Consider the following 6673-nt stretch of genomic DNA (forward strand, 5'->3'; position numbering starts at 1 on the left):
GCTGACTTTGTTCAAATAATCTTTTTAAAACTTTGACCATCTTTGGACCAAACGGAAAATTTTCAGTACCACAACTTTCAATTTCATTGATTTCAAAACAGAGTTCTCCTGCTCTTGCATACAATTGAAGTTTTTTTTTTTTATTATTACATTCATAAAGAAAACTTGAAAGTACTAATAAAGCAATAAATCTGGGGCATAGTCAAGTCAGGTGTTCCTGCGCCCCCTCCCAGAGCTGGTCGAAGCCTCTGATGCCAAACTGGGCCCAATATGTGCTTCTTCGTTAAGCCAATCCATGCACTAGTCAGACAAAGTGCAACTGAAAGTAAGAGCGGGGACCAGGAGTTCTCTCATCCTCCATGCGGTGGCCTGCCAAGCAAGTCGTGCGCCTCGGGCCGGGAATGCAGTAGGATACTCTATCCCCTCTGGCGGGCAGGTCTGATCATGGCCAAATTGGCGTCGAATTCGAAATGGGAAATAGAATACACAGTGAGTGAGACCAATCAATTAAATCCCAGTCTGCCGGGGCATGTTGTAACTCATTGCCGGAAGGTCCAGCCAAGGGCACCGCCAAGCAATACGGTCTGCAGACAAATGGCACATCCAAGCGAACCACCATCCCTCATCCAAGGCATTGAGTAGACGGTGCCGGAAGAAGTAACCGCGAGCTGAATATGCTGGGCAAGAGTCCACAACTTGTAGCTTGTCCATCAGCCATACCTGGGGAGGGATTGAAAAATGAGAGAGTAAAGAATAGAGAGATGCACGAGGAGAGAAGAGTGAGAATGGGGTTTTTGTGAGAAAAGACCGAGTTTGAGGACCGAGTGATGTGAGCAATACATGAATGCGAGATTGGGTGGGAAACATTACCTGTAGTAGTAGTGGACTTCCTGCTAATCTGGTTGTCTCATGGCGATAAAAGGCGTCTAAGCCCATTAACGTCTCGGCCAGAGCCATGGCAATACAGCTCTTGCCCTCTCTCAAGCCTTGGGCAACCTCAATCAGCCGGACACTAGCCCCTCCAGAGCCTGAGACAAATAGAAAATGGGATAGCATGCACAAACAGAGGGCGTGCCGCCGGAAGCCTTGCCAGTGATGGTTGCTGCGATCACCAGCATCAGAAAATCGATTGGCCAAACTCGGAGGGCTCGTTTGGTTTGATTTTCTGAAAAAATTTTGGGAAATTTTCTCTACAAATAAGTTTTCAAAAATAATGAAACCAAACAAATTTTCCCAAAAAAATTTCTCAAAACTTGTAAACCAAACAAGTTTTCCAAACAAATCTCTCTCTCACACATATCAAATCAATCACTTTTTCCAAAACTCTATCTCAAAATAATTTTCCAAAACATCTTTTAAAAAAAACTAAACCAAACATGTTTTCGTACTTTTTATCTCTAAAACACATCTCTCAAACACAAACCAAACATACCCGGAATGTCCAGCATCCCGTCACAAATCAGGGACCGAGCGTCACGCATGCTGAATCCGCACATGCGCTCTAAGGATTGGGCATGACCAAAATTAAGTTGGGGCAGGAGCTCCTCGTCGCGCTCGGACTCCATTAAGGCTCGGAAGTCTTCAAAGGTAGGATATATCTCTTGCCCGGCGAAGCTAAAGACATGTGTCACCGGATTCCAAAACCTTGCCGCGGCATGAAGAAACGGGAAGTGCAAGGGGGTGCGACCCAGAGTGAATAGTGCATTTATGCCAAATCCCCGGAAATTCACTTTTTCCGAGCTATCCAAGCTAGCAATCCAAGCTGAGAGATTTTGAGCAAGAAACTCTTCCATTGGAGCAAATCAGTGTGAAAATGAGAAAAACTACGAAGTTGGGATCTTTTGTAGGAGATAAGGTTGAGTGGGGGACAGGTGTCAACATTCTGCTGATCCCCTCATTTAGTGCCAGCCGGCCAAACTGTTTGCCGACCGGCCATAATAGTTTGCCAACGAGGCAATTTTATGGCTGGTAGCCATTCTTTGTAGCCGATGGTCTCTCCCCCAAGCCGATGGAGCTTCCTTCTGGTTTCCTAAGCTGTTTATGCTAGGCATCGGGGAATTTCACCACCTCCAACCCCTCCCCGGTGATCGATCCTCGCAGGGGCACGCCTGTCCGATTGTCAACTTGTTGTGCATTTGCTTATCAAGTTGTATTTCACCCTCTTTGAGTTTTTGATTTGTTTATCGAGTTGTACTCACGCTTGTTTGGTTATATTATGTCTTTGTTTTGCTTATCGAGTTGTAAGTCGGTTCACTACCTGATTATTACGATGCAAATTTCCAAAATGAGTTGAATTTCGTTCACATTGTGGTGTGATACCTTGCGATGCGATGCATAAGAAGTTTACAAATGCAACATCTTCTGAACAAAATGAATTGTTTCATTCCCATCACATGTTTTGCAAAAAGTGAAACTTTGAAAAAGAATAAAACCTGCCCGAGGCAGTGCAATGTGCTTAAATTACTAGTAAAAAGGAAAGTAAAGCATAGAGTGACAAGGAAGCAAAGTATCAGAATTGATGCCAGTAAAACTCCCCATTGCGGTCAACGCACCTTCCGTACCTCTGTTTGGGTCAACGACGCGTTTGCGCACCTTCGTTACTTTAAACCATGAGAGGACGCGCACTTTTGAAATGTGAACCTTCGAGTTGACCTCAGGCCACAATTTTTGCGAACAATGCTCGATGCGCGCGAGGAATGTCCCACCCTGTATCCTTTTCATACCTTGTGAATTCCTCAAATTGTTTCAATCGTGTTGTGTAACAATACATTTCATTACCTGCGTAGACCGCATGTTTTGATTGCGTAGACCACATATTGATTAACCTCATCACCTGCGTAGACCGCATGCTTTGATTGCGTAGACCGCATCTTTCATTACCTGCGTAGACCGCATGCTTTGATTGCGTAGACCGCACCTTTATTACCTGCGTAGACCGCATGCTTTGATTGCGTAGACCGCATCTTTCATTACCTGCGTAGACCGCATGCTTTGATTGCGTAGACCGCACCTTTATCACCTGCGTAGACCGCATGCTTTGATTGCGTAGACCGCATCTTTTATTACCTGCGTAGACCGCATGTTTTGATTGCGTAGACCGCACCTTTATTACCTGCGTAGACCGCATGTTTTGATTGCGTAGACCGCACCTTTATTACCTGCGTAGACCGCATGTTTTGATTGCGTAGACCGCATATTGATTAACTTCATTACCTGCGTAGACCGCATGCTTTGATTGCGTAGATCGCATCTTTTATTACCTGCGTAGACCGCATGCTTTGATTGCGTAAACCGCATCTTAATTTCATTACCTGCGTAGACCGCATGCTTTGATTGCGTAGACCGCACCTTTATTACTTGCGTAGACCGCATGTTTTTGATTGTGTAGACCGCATCTTAATTTCATTACCTGCGTAGACCGCATGCTTTGATTGCGTAGACCGCATCTTAATTTCATTACCTGCGCAGACCGCATGTTTTGATTGCGTAGGCCGCATGATTATTTTAGTTTCATCACCTGCGTAGACCGCATGTGTCGATTGCGTAGGCCGCATTCTCGTTAATCTCATTACTTGCGTAGACCGCATGCTTATGGTCAATTCATTGCCTGCGTAGACCGCATGCTCCACCTGCATGTTTGTATTTCCACAGCATTGTTATGCTCCCCACTTGCTTTGCGCTGTCACGCATTTCAAGTACGCTATCCATGCATGCTGTTAACAATATTGTACCTGTTAAGTTTGTTTTCTTTGCAGGCACGATATTGTATGTACGGTTTATTTGAGGCTGGTGCAACCAGACGAACCGCACAGGTATTGTATCCTCCGAGCGAGAAGTATTGAGAATTACATAATTCTCTTACATCCTTTTTGCATTGTAGTGTAGTTTGGTGTATGCTAGCTTAAAATTGTCGCATGTATGCTTTGTTACAGCTTTCTTTGCATGATCATAAGTTATGTCCGGCTCTTTGCATTGTCTTGCATTTTGCCCCTGCCTTCGGGCGCATATCCTGTTTGTCTAAGTCTTCGGCCTTGTCAAAAATGGGTCGTCTCTGGGCTTTGACATTCACTCCCGTCATTGTTATGACTTTCGAGTTCTGTCAAGAGGGGCAACTGTAGACACCCCATTTTTTACCGTCCTTGAGACTTGGACGTCACCGCTCGGAACACTCGGTGATTATTCATGTATGTGTTCGTTTAGAGTTCCCAGAGGTTTCGGCTCGCGTGCCCTGCCTCAGGATCTCTGAACTTGACCGTTTAGTGTCTGGTTTCACACCGAACACTTGTGTTTTGCCTTGGAAGGGCAAGGAAGGCCTTGTAAGGCATCCCCACACACCACCGGCAGTGGCTAGAGGCCACCGGCTGGTCATTTGCTTCCATCGGCACATTTTGTTGCCGGTCGGAATATTTTATTGCCGGTCGGCATAGTTTGTTGCCGGTCGGCACTTTTTTTGTCGAAACAACTTTTTTGGGCAGCCGACCACTGTTCATCCACTTTATGGAGATATTTTGTGCCAACTGTGATAGCTGGCACCAACTCTGCCTCCCTCCATACACGTGTATGGAGGGATCTCCCTCTAAGCAAGCTTGTTGTATAAGCTTTGCAAGAGGGAGTCTTATAAGAGAGAGGGGTCTTCCTCTTTGGTCTAGGTTAGAAAGTTGGAACCAAAAACCAGAGCTTAGAGATATAGATACATATTATCTCTATATCTCCCTCTCTCTCCTCCTTTGTGTGTGTTTCTTAGCTCAAAAGTGTGTTTTTACCTTACGTTTGCACCATTACGCACACTATTACACCTTGCTCCGAGATTGAGGGACTTGGGGAGTTGTTTCTTGAGTTTTTGGACTGATTTTGATCAAAAGAAGAGGGCTAGACCATTTGTTCTTCAAAGGTTCTTCAAGGGTGAGCATCTTGCCTTATATTCCCCAAACTTGCAATCATCTTTTACCTATTTTGCTTTTTGATTTAGCTTTTGTATATAACATGAAAAAGGCCTATATTTTCATGCTTTAGAACTTTCATTAAGGTTGTTTGGTGTTTTGAGTGCAAACTCACTCTATTAGGCCTTGTTTGGCCACTTTTGTTGCCTCTTTGGTTAAGCTTTGGTCATCTTTGGATTTTGATCTCTTTACCACTGAAAATCAGTGTATTTTTAGTGTTGAAGAGGACGGTTTGAAGTCTTGCATAGGGGAGGGACACCCCTCTCCCTTTATGGTCTTGTTTCCTTGAGTTGTGGCCCAAAAGGGTGGCATGCATGCTTGCTTGGTTTTTGCTTCATTTCAGAACTTTTTGGGTGTTTTTAGGTCATGTGGGATCTCTGTTTTTGGCCGGATTTGTGCCTCCTTGTATGCTTGTAGCACTTGCTTTGTATTGCTCCATTTGGCCTAGAAATGTCCCTTGTGTTTAGACCATGATTTTTGCATGTGTTGGCTTGGTTCCATGAAGATGTTAGCACTATTTTTCCATGTTTAAAGTCTGTTGGTTATCCATTTGGTCATGTTTGACATGTTTGATATGGTTGCTATGCATTTTGGCTTGTGAGCCCTCAAGTATATGAGTCACAAGCATGCCTTAGTTGGTCCACTTTAATGAGTTGAAATTGTTTGCCATGCTATTTCAGTCCCTAAATCATGTTTGCATGCTTGCATTTATGATCTCTTTTGTGTCTTGAGGGTGTGCCCTTTTATGCCTACATTTGAGCCTTGGTGCATACACTCCTTTGGAGTCTTTTTTTAGCTGCCATACTAGGAGGTTTTGGAGTCCCATTTTGCATGAAAAAACTCTGTTTTTACTTGTTTAAACCATGCCATGATTTGGTCTTGTTTTTGGAAATGAAGTGGCCCTTTTGGTGCCTTAGCCTTGGGTCTATTGGCTTGCATGTTGACATGAGAATTTGTCCATCATTTTGAGCATTTTTGGTGCTGTTTTAGGATGAATTAAGGCCTGCACCTTTATCACTTTAAGGCCCTCTTGCATGCTTGTCCCTTGTTTGCTACATAATTGTTTCATAAATGTGTAGTCCCATGCTAACTTCATGGTAAATTGGTCCACGTTTGCATCACACTTGCATCTTGCATGCTAGCATTGCATACTTGTCATATTTCTTGCATAACATTTGGCATGTCTTGCATAATTAGCATCATGTTGCATCTTGAGTCTTGTGAGCATAACATGCATTGCATCATTTGGCTTGGGGTGTCAAGCCAAATATGAGGGTCAAGGGACATTCATACTTCGAGTGATGTAATGTACCTTGATTCTCGGTCACCGGGGCCTTTGACTCCAACTTGATAAGGCTTCGGTTCTCATTTTGTTTGTTGCATGCATCTTTATATCAAATGGCAAATTTGATTCTTTGAGCCACCATGCACCATTGATGGTTCGGGGATCGAGGGACATGCTTCCTTGAGTTCAAAGCATGATAGGAAGCATGACCATGCTCACATGTTCCTGAAAACCCCATGCCATGCACTGTCTGTTCTCTGTTTGCTGTCAAACTGTCTTCTGCAGGAAGTTTCTGCCGACCGGCAGAATTTGGTGCCGCCCGGCAAACTTTGAAGTGCCGATGAGTCCAAGAACAGCCGGTGGAAATTGTAGAGTGCCGGTGGGAATTCTGTCTGGCCGGTAGTGCTCTGCAGCATGCAAGGAACCTGTCCTGGAGTTTTGGCAATTT

This window comes from Camellia sinensis, chromosome 3, assembly GCF_055761805.1.
Source record: "Camellia sinensis isolate YWXY chromosome 3, ASM5576180v1, whole genome shotgun sequence".
Lineage (NCBI taxonomy): Eukaryota > Viridiplantae > Streptophyta > Magnoliopsida > Ericales > Theaceae > Camellia > Camellia sinensis.